The sequence below is a fragment of the Canis lupus genome, chromosome 7 (genome assembly GCF_011100685.1).
Source record: "Canis lupus familiaris isolate Mischka breed German Shepherd chromosome 7, alternate assembly UU_Cfam_GSD_1.0, whole genome shotgun sequence".
NCBI classification, from domain to species: domain Eukaryota; kingdom Metazoa; phylum Chordata; class Mammalia; order Carnivora; family Canidae; genus Canis; species Canis lupus.
In genome coordinates, this window is record NC_049228.1 from 72,927,249 (window position 1) to 72,940,292 (window position 13,044).

Below are 13,044 nucleotides of genomic sequence, written 5' to 3' on the forward strand. Positions count from 1 at the left end.
AACCACTCAAGCATTCTCTTTGCTAAATACAATTTCATTCCTAACCCCCACCCCCAAAGAATTTGCATTTCTGCCATACAAGAGCCCTCATGTTTTGGGAGAATTCACTGGCAGCCATCTATGGAAGACTAGACTGTCAGGACTTCCCTGGGCCTCTTCATAGCAATGACTATGATGCACCTGTGACTTCTCAGATTGCCATGGCATAAAGTTCCCCCAAAGAGTTTTCTGTGAAGGCCTGGATGTAATCCCATGACAACAAGCAAATAATTTTTCAGCGAGGCTTTCTCAAGTGTAGATTTGGTTTCATGTTGTTCTAATAATAGAATTAGGGTCCAGGCTGCACTGAGCAATTTTAGCCTATTCTAGTAACTAAGCTTGAAGCCAATAGCAGCAAATGATGACATAGTTGTTATTCTGTCTGAAAGCACAGGCTCTTCTCCTGAGTTGTATCCTGGTGATGAAACGAAAAAGGTTTTCTTTTTCCCCTTCTCCTGTGAGGGAAACTCCTCCAATATAAATAAAGGGGAAATGAATCAATCTTATACATGAATTTTACTGCCATTCATGTCCTAGCAAATCTTAAGAGATTGAGAAGCCAATACAATGCAAAAAGTCACATTTCTGATGGCAAAAAATGTTTCTGCGTGATGCTCGGTCACATTGAAATACTCTCACTTTACTTTTCAAAGGTATGAATCTCATCCTTTGAGCTCCTGGCTGCTTCTGTCGCTGTGTATATTAACATAGACCTGAGTATCAGTGGTCTCATATCCTTCGGCACACACTGTGGTTCTTTTTGGAAATACTGTTATGAGAAGAAGAAATGAAATACTGTTATGAGAAGAAGAAATGAAGGCTGAGCAGACACAAAATTAGTCAAATGAGAAAGATATATGGCACACAGTACAACATCCAAAGACCATTTGAATAAATGCTCCTATGTTTACTGAGGGCCTACTACATGGCAGGCATTATCTAGGTACAAAACAAACGTGTATACATTTAATTTTACTTTATGCTTTTTCTATTTGGTCCTCTCTGGATATGTAATTCAGTGACATAAATATCTTACTATTCTCCAAATATTCTAGATTGCTACCTATTTGATCTAAAAACTTCATTAACTCCAAAAAGATCAAAACATTCTATGAAAAAAAAATTCTATGATTAGGAGAAGGAAAAACAGATCCTTCAATTTAGAATCCTGCCTATCTCAAGCAATCTAATGACTAACCAGATCTTTAAAAACTCCTGAGAGAGTTACACTCTTAGTAAGAAAGTTCTTCCAAATGAATTCTCTCAATACTGGGAATTATAGTACTGTATATATGCAACGGTCTGAATATTTGTGAAATGTCTGAATTTCAAAACTCATGCTGAAAACCTAATGCCCAAGCTGATAGAATTAAGAAGTAGGAGCTTGGGGAGGCAATTGGGTCATGAGGAGGCAGCCCTCATGAATGGGATTAGTGCCCTTATAAAAGAGATCCCAGAGAGATCCTTCGCTACAGCAAAAAGGTAAATGTGTAGGAAGTGGGCCCTCACCAAACACAGAATCTGCTAACACCAGGATCTTACACTTCCATCCTCTAGAATGGTGAGAAACTGTATGTGTTGTTTATAAGTCACCCCAGTCTGTGGTATTTTGTCATAGTAGCCCAAGTTGTCTAAGACAATTGGTTCATCCTCCTTCAGAAGAAACACCGAAGTTTATCAACAACCATGTACTTTCCTTCACCTGCTTAGAGGACTTGCACAAAGCCTTCATATTCTGAAGCCAATCTGCCTCAGTTGGCTCACAACCTTTGCCATTAATCACCAGGTCACCTTAGGATATTTTACCTCATAGTTTCAGTTCCCTCATCTCTAAAAGGAGCACAACTAATAGTATCTATTCCATGAAACTGTGAAGCTCCACTGAGTGAAACTAGCTCTAAATTACTTAGAATAATGGCCTAGCACATAGCAAATGATAAAAAAAATAATATGATTTGCACAATGAAAATTCTACTAAGCTAATTTCTATAGGCTCAAGAGAATTTGTGATCGAGTGGAAAGCAAGATTAAGACAAGAATTCAAAAAAAAAAAAAAAAAAAAAAAGACATGAACTCCAGACTTGCTTCTGCCCTAAAGAGCCTTCTGACTTTGGACAAGATACCCATCTCTCCTGAGCCTCCATTTCCTCATCTATAAACTGGAGATTATAATATCTCCACTACTTATACCATAGGTTTACCTTCAATCTATAAAGAAGTAAAAAATGTGAAACCACATTATATTGTTTATAGTGCTAAGGAGCTGTATGTGTTAGAATCTGGTTTTGCTACAAATAGAAGAAACCCCCACAACAGCACTTTCGGTAAGAAGGAAGTGGATTTCTTTCCTACGTACAAGAAGTCCCAGAGTTGGTGTAGCAGGTCTGTGGAACCAGGATCCCGGAGAGATTGTAGCATCAGAGATCCTCCTGGGCCAAGATGTATGGAAGCTCCACACAATACATCACTCACATCTTCCTGTTGTAAAGGACACATAGTCTTGTAGTAAGATGGCAGTGTGCCCAGTTAAAACTCAAGACCTAAATAAAATCTTTAAAAAAAAAAAGGGGGGGACGCCTGGGTGGCTCAGTGGTTGAACATCTGTCTTTGACTCAGAGACTGATCCCGGAGTGCCAGGATCGAGTCCCATGTCGGACTCCCTGCATGGAGCCTGCTTCTCCCTTGCCTGTGTCTCTGCCTCTCTCACTGTGTCTTTCATAAATAAATAAAATCTTAAAAAAAAAAACTCAAGATCTGCTAATAAGAGAGGAAGAGATGATGGATGGACTGTAGGCAACTGGCATTCTCTGCCACAGCAGCCGCATGGTGTCCATATCTTTCACAGGTATAATGATGAATCACTAAAGAATATTACTGAAGCTGAATTACACTATATGTTAACTAAAATTTAAACAAAAACTTGAAATTAAAAATAAATAAAAATAAACAAATAAATAAATAAAATTATTTTTGAAAGTTTAGGGAAAAATTAATCTTTATATATTTATATATAATGATTTTCCATTGTATTCAGCTCTTTTCTTTCTCCTCTCCCATATCTCCCTCATCTTCCCTCTCCAGCTCCTCCTCTTCTTCCTTCTTCTTCCCTTTTATATTTTGATATCATATGGTTATAAATTTGATGGTCAGTTTTAGGATTATAATTTAGGGTATAACCTGTATTTTAAAAATCTTTTCATGGTTGGAAACAAAGAATCTCAGCATCAAAATCATTACTAGAACTTTATCAGAATTTTATCTCTTAAAAAAGAATCAAACCATATGGGGGTAATGGAAAGCCCCAAATTCCAGCTGATCATTTAAAGAACTTGTACTGTTGATCCCAACAGACACTAGGGGAACAAGGTTACCCAGAGCAAAATCCTCACTGTTGGCTGGCAAACAACTTACATTTGCCCTATAGACATTTCAGGTTCATTGGCTTTATGGATCCAAAACAGCACATGTTGCAACCCAGACCTTGCACACTATCGCTTCATTTTCTTGAAGATACTATTATTTTGTTTCCTTCCTTTAAAAAGACCAAAGTCCATACAAGTTTAAAGAAGAATTAGATAAAAAAACAGACAAGAAACTAACAAAACCAAAACATTTCTTATCAAACAAAGATGGTTGCACAACAGTGTGAATATCCTTAATGCCACTGAACTGAACTTAAAGATGGCTAAGATGGGGAACCTGGGGGGCTCAGTCGGTTAAGCATCTGCCTTCAGCTCAGATCATGATTCCAGAGTCCTGAAAATGAGCCCCACATCAGGCTCCCTGCTCAGCAGAGTCTGCTTTTTTCTCTCCCTCTGCCCTTCTCCTCATCCCACTCATGCTTTCTCTCTCTCTCTCTCTCTTTCTCTCATTCTCTCTACAAATGAATAAATAAAATCTTTTAAAAAATGGCTGAGGCTGGTAAATTTTATGCTATGTGTTATTTTACTACAATTATTAAATTTTTTTTTTACAAATCTCTTAGCAAAATACAAAAATTCTAACTGAAAAAAGTTACTTTGGCTGTACATCATCAAACCTTCTACCTCTCTGAATTCAGATGCAAGCTTGTCATCTAGGTATTAGTGACTGTGTGTGCATGTGGACACACACAATGATTTGATGTGTAATCAAATCCCGAAAGAGTTTCAAGTGGTTCCATCATACCACGTGACAGATAACCTAAATTGTGCCACATGCAGAAGATGAGTGACAGTTCCAAAAGATATCAGATAAAGCTTCATTTGACTTGCTAATGCCATAGACATTTAGACAAAACTTTTAATGGCTTACTACCTTCAAAGCGCTGGTGTTCCACATCTTTCTAAAGAGAACTAACTCTTCAGCTAGTCATCAGATCTTTGGGTCAACCAATCTTCATTCAGATGAAAGCGGTGTGGGAAAGCACATAACTATAGATGTAGACATCTAGTGTTGTTGGTTACTTTCCCATTTCATACGTGAGTGGGTATGGTCATATGTGTACTTCTCATCTCCCCTGACAAATTCCATGGATGACTTATTTTTTCTCATAGGAAAGTCTGTCACCTTGACTACAACTGACACATGAGATAGAGGAGAAATAAAAGTTAAAATGTTGTTTTCTCCTGGAGCTAAAACATATTCATCCTACTATGAGATGGATACATATTATAAAGCTTAAGCACATAAAAATTGTAAACCACCCTGCCAAACTATGTGTACAAAATAAAGCTTCTACTAAATATAAACAATTACTGCCAAAAAAGCAAGGCAATGTTGCACCCTTGCAACATAATGCTGGTAATTTAAGACAGCTTTAGCCCAATGAAGATTTTGAGAATGTTTAAACCCTCAAAGTTTTACAAAAAAATAAATCACATTGTGAAGTCTAAAAATTTGTCAAATCATAGCTGGACTCAAAGTGCCATAAGGAATAGTAAACAGAGTGAATATGTCATATTTTGCTTGAAAATTTTGTTCTTAGAGTAAGGTTCTACAGAAAACAACCCTAAACAAATATAACAATGCCTGTTACACTGTTCAATTTGTTGTGTCTGCTGAAAGGATTATTTATTCCTGATGTTTTATGGAACTGTCAGGGATATATTTGTTTGTTTGTTGCATTGTTTTTCAGGGCTATTTTTGAGTGACAAAATAATTTTAAATGAATTTTTAATAATTTTTAATTTTTTAAAATATTTATTTATTTATTTATTATTCATTCATTCATTCATTCATTCATTCATGAGAGACAGAGAGAGAGAGAGAGAGAGAGAGGCCGAGACACAGGCAGAGGGAGAAGCAGGATCCCTGTAGGGAGCCCAATGTGAGACTCGATCCCAGGACCCAGGATCACGACCTGAGCCAAAGGCAGATGCTCAACCACTGAGCCACCTAGGTGCCCCAATAATTTTTATTTTAATCTAATGCCCTAAGTATGGTAAAGCAAAAATATCTACGGCAGGCTTTCTGTCAAACCTTAACTGGGAAAAATAACAGACACAATTACAGAGCAAAATCTTTCACTTTGCTGGGCACATACCTTCTTAGCCATTTTCCCCATGTAAACAATAATCCTCTAAAGCTCTTGCATAATGAAGGCCTTGGCTGCCTCCCTCTGAAACTAGATGTGTTTATCTTGTTCCATATTCAGGGGACAATTTCTTTTTCCAACTAGTCAAATAATTCTTACAAGCTAATACACAATATAAATGAATTCACTCAGAGGTAATACTCAACTAGGATTGCAACTCACCTTTAACTGCTTTTCCTGTGCTGATTGGGAAGACAATTCTGAGCAGAGAATTATGTCCAAGAATTACATTATATAAACTTATTTTATAGTTGAACCACATTAGGATGGGTCCCTAAAATATGAGCACTTATAAACCTGTTATAAAATAGCAAAAACAATCGTCCCTAACTCCTGGGGTTAGTGTGAGGATTACATGACATAATTTGCAGAGCAGAATCCTGGAATAAGATAAATCCTCAACATATACTGTATTTTGTTAGTATTGCCAGGGGCAGCAAGACACCAATCCTTCTGCAGAGAACAGTGGCACATTCTGCAAAAAATACAGGGATATATGTTTTAAATTTGTACTCACGTGCTAACAAGAGTGAAGGAATCCTGAGTAAAGAGCAAATGAGTGGGAATCTGGAGTTTAAGCAGAGTAGGGAAGTAGTGGGAATCTGGAGTGTAAGCAGAGTGGGGAAGTAGGTTTTCGTGTACTTTCTTTCCTCTTCATTTGCTGTGTGTGAGTAAGCTTATAGGTATGGAAGTCAAAGCACAGGATCTATCCTGGGAGATAAATCGAGAAATATAATAAACTCCCTAACCACAGCTCCCACGTGGTGTGACAGAGACAGGGAAAAGCTCCCTGAAGGTCAGCTGAAGAGAAGACTATCGTCCTTACAGGATACCTCTCAAATGAAGCAGCAAGGATCAGTAGGGGCTCAGGGAGTCGAAGATCAGCCTGTGCAGGAGGCAAGTGGGGATGATGGGAATAATTGGCACCATCTACAGATAAAGCAAATAAATCTACTGCAAATGGTTACATAAGACCAGCTTCAAAGGAGAGAGCAGACTCCCCTACTTCCTACTACCACCCAACCCAGAGAGTTCAGAGCCAGGGCTTGGAATAACTTCAATTTGAAATGAAAGAAACTGTATCCTTTGTTTACACAGCCTTATTACTATAGAGTTTATATCCATTGAACTAGTAACTACTGAGCTCTTCCCATATGCCAAGAAACTGGGCTAGCTCATTATAATTCATTTAATTAGAACTCTATAAAGTATACACTTGTATTGTCCCCATTTTGTAGATAAGGACATTGAAGACTAAAGTTTTAATAATCTGTCCACGGTTACACAGCTGGGCAATAGCCAACTGGGAATTCAAACCTAGGTGGACTGCTCATATTTTTAACCATGGTAATTTTGGTTTTTCTTGCATGCTTTTCAGGGAATCTATATTGAAAGGAAGGAAGGAATGAGGGAGGGAAGGAAGGAAGAATTTCTTGTCTAAATCTGGCAACCTAAATGGCTAAATCTTCAATGTAAAGGTGAACTGGAAATACATCTTCTACCTCCTCCCTCAGCACTCAAGTAAAGGAAGTTGCCTATCGCAAGTCTTGGTACTTAATGGGAAGAAGAAACCTCCCTCCCCACCTCATATTTTATAACCACTAACTGGACTTCACACGTTTTCATTCTGAATTCATACTATTGGGTTGGCTCAACAAACCTCAAACCCAGAACTTAAAATCAAGTGACCAGAATTGAGAAGAAACCCAAACAACCCACAGATACAAATATAAACGCTCTAGAGGAGTCCATGTTCAACCAAGTCTTTAAAGACTTTAAGAATTCCCATATATAAGCATCTGAAAAATATGAGCTCACATTTCTCTCTCTCTCTTTTCTTTTTCTGTCTTTCTCCCTATCTATCTATTTTCTATCTATCTAATCACCTGTTTATCTGCCTATCTGAAAATAAAAACATCGAGGAGGAGTCACACAAATCAACACAATCAGATCTAAAAGATTTTGGATATTACCATGAATAGATACAGAGTACTAAATATGTGTTTAATATGACAAAATATAAAAGGGTCTAGGGGCACCTGGTGCTCAGTGGTTGAGTGTCTGCCTTTGGCTCAGGTCATGATCCCAGGGTTCTGGGATTGAGTCCCACATCAGGCTCCCCATGGGGAGTTTGCTTCTCCCTCTGCCTATGTCTTTGCCTCTCTCTCTCTCTGTGTCTCTCATGAATAAATAATTTTCTTAAAGGGGTCTAAAATGTGTAAGGCGTAATCAATCTTTCTATATCTATCTGTACATAATTTAAAAACACATGAGTCCATGCTGATACTTTGGATTCCAATCCAACACTCCAGTTTCATTCTACCCCATTCCTTACTAGTAACTCCTTTCTCTGACAATGACAAACCTGGCTCTCATAATTTGCATTATGTTATTTCCTCAATCCTAGAATACACCTAAAATAGCCCAAGAATCCTCACCCACACCTTTGAGGAAAACAAATTTACTATCTCGAATCCAATATTTGGGTACAGTCTTTGGTAAAGCTAAACTCACACAATACAGCAAAGATACTATTTTTCCAAAATGATTAGATTATTTATTGTTTTCTCCGCATCATCCAGTATAGTTATGTCATTCATTTGTATTGCTGTGAGGCTCAATTGTTTGTACTCCATTTGATTTCCTCCCACAGCCTGGTGGGTTTTAATCCTTTCTTTATCTTGGAAGTAATATATTTTGTTAAAAACCACAAAACAAGATAGCCTATTATTACCACCTTTTTATTCAACATTGTACCAGAGGTCTTAAATGATACAATAAATCTAGAAAAAGAAGTAAAATTACAAGTATAATGAAAACAAAAAGGAAAAAAAACTCACTGTTTTCAAATGGTATTATTGTCTATAGAGAATTCAAAAGAATTCATAGACAAATTTTTATAATTAATAAAAGTTAACAAGATTATTTGCAAAAATCAATATAAAAACCAATGGCATGGGGTGCCTGGGTGGTTCTGTTGGTTAAACGTCCAACTCTTGATTTCGGTTCTGGTCATGATCTTAGAGTCCTGGGATCAAGCCCAGGTCTGGCTCTCCACTCAGCAAGGAATCTGCTTATCTTCCTCTCTCTCTGCCCCTTTCTCCCATCCCCCATTAACTTTCTCTTTCTAAAATGAATAAATAAATCTTCAAAACAAAACAAAATCAATGGTATGCCTATACCATAGTGACAAATATATAACAAAATACCATTTTAAAACCATTAAAATATAAACTATATACCAAAAAATCTAACAAAAGATGTAAAAGAACTTTATAAAGACAGTATGAAACATTATTGAGTGAGATTAAAGCAGACTCACTAAAGGGAATTGTATTACACACCCAAAATTGGAATACTTAATAACATTGGCATATCAATTCTCCCCCAATATCATCTACAGATTTCATGCATTCCAGTCAAAATCCTAACAAGTTTTTTGGAGAAGAGAAGTTCCTTTTAATGGAACTTAATGAGGTGAATCTAAAATAAAGAAAAAAACACAATTACCAAACACTCCTAAGAGAGAAGAAGATGGGAGACTTGTCCTAGTAAACATCAGCACTTAATGTAAATCTGTAATGATGAAAACTGAGTGGTATTTGCACAGGAAACATCAAATGGAAGAAAATATCCACCCAAGAACATACCCATCCATATGTATGTTCAAACCTGAGTTACTGCAGAACAGGCTTTGCAAATCAATAGAGAAAGTGGACTTTTCAATAAATGGAGCAGTGTCAAGTGATTATCCAAATGGAAACAATGAAAATTGAATCTTATTTTTCATCAGATGGAAACAACTCTGGGTAGTTAAAAACTTAAATGTGAGAGGCAAAACCATAAATTGACAGAAGACAGAAAGGAAACTCCTTTTATAATCTCAGGGAAAGCAGAATTCTTAAAAATAGACAAAATATCATAAATTTAAAAGGGAAATATTAACACATTTCACTACATTAAAATTAAGAAATCTGTTTATCATAGGACATCAATTAAGTGAAAAGACAAGCCAAAACAGAAAATATTTGTAATATACATAACTGACAATATGAAGAATTCCTACAAACTCCCCCTCCAAAATTCAAATAATCATTTAGAAAAATGAGCCCAAAACATGAATAGACGGTTCATAGAAGAGGAAAAGATGATCAACCACATAAGCCATCAGGGAAGTGAAAATGAAAGCAGCAAAGTGCTATTTCATAGCCACCTGATTCCTCAAAATTTAAAAACCCAATAATGCCCAAGTGTGGGGCAGGATGTGGAATAACCAGAACTTCTATACTACTTGCAGGAGTGTAAATTGTTATGACTAATCCAGAAAACAATTTAACATCATCTGTTACATTGAAAATGTGCATACCCATTGACCAGGCAGTCCCGGGTACATGCCCTAGATACTTTTGCACAAGGGATCTAGTCAAGGAAATATAGAGCAAAACTTTGGCAGTAATCTAAATTATAGACAATAATAGAATGTATACATTGAGGGTGGTCTAATCATACAACAAGGCTATTGTAGAACATGGAAAATGAATGAGCTACAGCTACACACATGGATTTGATCCCATTTACATAAAGACAAAGAAATGTGAGAAACTATAGAGCAGATTGTTCAGGGTGGAGACATACATAGGAAAACTATAAAGAAAGGTAGAGGAATCATAAACACAAAATTCATGGGAGTAGTTATCCCTCACGAAGAAAGGTAAGGGACAGGATTAAAGGAGCTTCCAAATCAAAGCTAAGATTTTTTTTCTTAAACTGAGTGTTAGGTGCATAGGTGCATAGGTGCTTGTCGTTATTCTGTATACCTTAGGCACACTACAGATTAGTTTATATCTGAGATTTAATAATATATTAAAATATTTTTTACAGCTAAATTGCAGAATATGGTCTAGCACCCTTTTAGTTAACTCATTCACACAGACAGAACTACATACACCTGTGAATATGCAGCTGACTAGCAGAAGGTCCACTCTGAAAACAGTGTCCACCTTTAAAAAGAGGGACTGCTCCTGCAGTTAGGGATCAAGGCAAATTTGGATATAGTTTTGCTTTTGCATTTTCCACCAGGAGAATATACCTTTATATTAATTGTAGAGTTAAAATAGATTTTATAAATTTGAAGAGAATTTGAAAGAAAGAAAGAAAGAAAGAAAGAAAGAAAGAAAGAAAGAAAGAAAGAAAGAAAGAAAGAAAGAAAGAAAGAAAGAAAGAAAGAAAGAAGAAAGAAGGAAGGAAGAAGGAAAGTGGTAGGAAGGAAGGATGAGGAGGAGACATTTAGTGAAGCAGGAAGAAACAGCATGAGGCTGCTTCCCCACTGTGGAGCAAGCTCCTGGTTGGGGGGGGGGTGTCTCTTCCCCTTTGAGTGGTTGACCTTCACTGCTTTTGGGGCCAGGAGGGGCCAGGGGTGAGGGGACAGAATTTGAGTGATGCAGATGCTGGATGAGTCACTTGGTCCCAGGAAAGGAAGAAACCCGCATCTGGGTTCTCAATACGCACCCTTTTTGCTTTCAAGGTGTTTCTGCAAAAAGTATGCTAATGGGTATGGTGTTTAAAAAAGTGTGTGGGCAGGGGACTTCAAATTCTATTTTTCATTATTCATAATGTAATTTTTTTTCCAGAGCACTGAGTCCTTTAAAAAAAAAAACGAGTTATATTTTTTTTAAGAGGTGAGGTTCAAATTTTATCTAACATTTTCCTATGACAAAATGTCACTTCTCGGTGAACATTACGTTCTGTCTCTTCTTGAGCCCTCTCCTTGGCTGGTAAATGTTTTCCCTCAAGATAGTAATCAAATTCACAAATGAAATGATTTTTAAAGGTACTTGCAAGTGCAATAAAGTAAGCCAATCATTCACTGTTTCTCCAAGCACAGTTTTGGTTTAAAGGCAGGAGAGACATTAATAAAGGCAGAAAGCTAATCTGTAACCCAAACACTTTAATAAATAAAGAGAACAGCTTTAAAAGAGCAGAGAAAATGCACTGACCTTTTTCAAGTCTCTCTGTAAATGCAATATTATTTATGACACGCAGATTTGTTAGCGTGTTTCTAACCTTGAAGATCATCTATCCTAGGAGCTGTGTTCCATTTGGCTGACTTTAAGACAGTGATTGGAAGGCCAGCAGAGTCATCTTTGTCTCATTGTTTGGAACAGTCGGTCACATCTGTTATGAAATCATGACAACAAATACATTACTGCATAGGTTGTGTTTTTAATTTTTCATAAGTCACAAATTATATGTACTTTATAAATGAAGTAATATAGAGTAGGCATTTTAAGAATGAAAAGGAAATAGAGGAGGAAAAAGGGAACAGTAAGAGAGGGAAAAGAAGGATGGATGGTCTTTTCCTAGGGGCTCAACAACATCCCCCATGGCCACAGTAGGCAGAGAACACAGTGATTAGGTCGGTCCCCTGCTCATCCTGCAATTGGAACAGACATGCAGCCAGCGGATCTCAACATGTGCTCAGGGCATTGAAACAGCTGCTGCATTCATTGTGCAGCCATTTCTGGGTTAAAAAGCAAGAGCTAAAACTATCTGTGGTTAACCCCGAGTGCCCTGAAGCAAGATGCAGACGTCCTGGTGTCTGGGCATCACAGAAGAGAGCACAAGCGGACAATTTACACTCTGGAGAACAGCTCCCGCCGGTGGTAGGGATAGTGGCCTAGAGATGGACACCAGCATATCCTTTATGACCCATTGTGTGTGAGGATGTGTGCTTCTTATTCCAGGATATAGGTTTATTCATTCTAAGCAACTCCTTTTTCCATTCACACAAAGTCTCAAGTTTAAAGAATATTTCTGGGTACTAGACACCTGAACTGGGTGGACCCTCTGACTGAAAGAGTCAAAGTTCTGATACCCAGAAGGAGCAGTATCAGATGCAAGCTCTCTTGCATAATTTTTTCTGAATGATTCAGGGTTCTATATCTGAGTGTACTGGGGTAGGCTTCAAGGAAACTTTCCACATGTCATTTGGGTTATATATAATTACTCATGTAGTTAGTATACCTCCCCACAAATATGCCAAACCCCATTGGGCAGGACTACCTCAACTTTCTATCTCCCGAAGTGCTCAGAACTGAATAATGGTGATAGTGATGATAGCGATCGTGATGATGGTGATGATAGTGATGATGGTGATGATGATGATAGTGATAATGGTGATGATGGTGATGGTGGTAATGATGAGTTGATGATGATAGTGATGATGGGGATGATGATGATGTGTGATGATGATGGTGGTGATGAAATCTAACACATTCATGCTCACTATTTACAAAGCATTCTAAGACTCTTACATTTATCAACCCATTTAATCCTCATGACAACCTTTTGAGGTGAGTACTATGATTATCTCCATTTTATAGATAAGGAGACTAAAGCAATGGAGAGGTTAAATATAGTATCCAGTTCCT

General features: G+C 37.3%; 1 long non-coding RNA gene across 1 annotated transcript; it reads right to left on the bottom strand.

The window, feature by feature from the left end:
• Positions 1–659: 659 nt before the first annotated feature.
• On the bottom strand, positions 660–11,767 carry LOC111096919. Its single transcript, XR_005361730.1, has 3 exons — positions 11,611–11,767; positions 2,396–2,517; positions 660–808 (listed from the first exon to the last, which is right to left on the bottom strand). It is a non-coding gene; the product is annotated as an uncharacterized LOC111096919 (long non-coding RNA).
• Between the last annotated feature and the right edge of the window lie 1,277 nt (positions 11,768–13,044).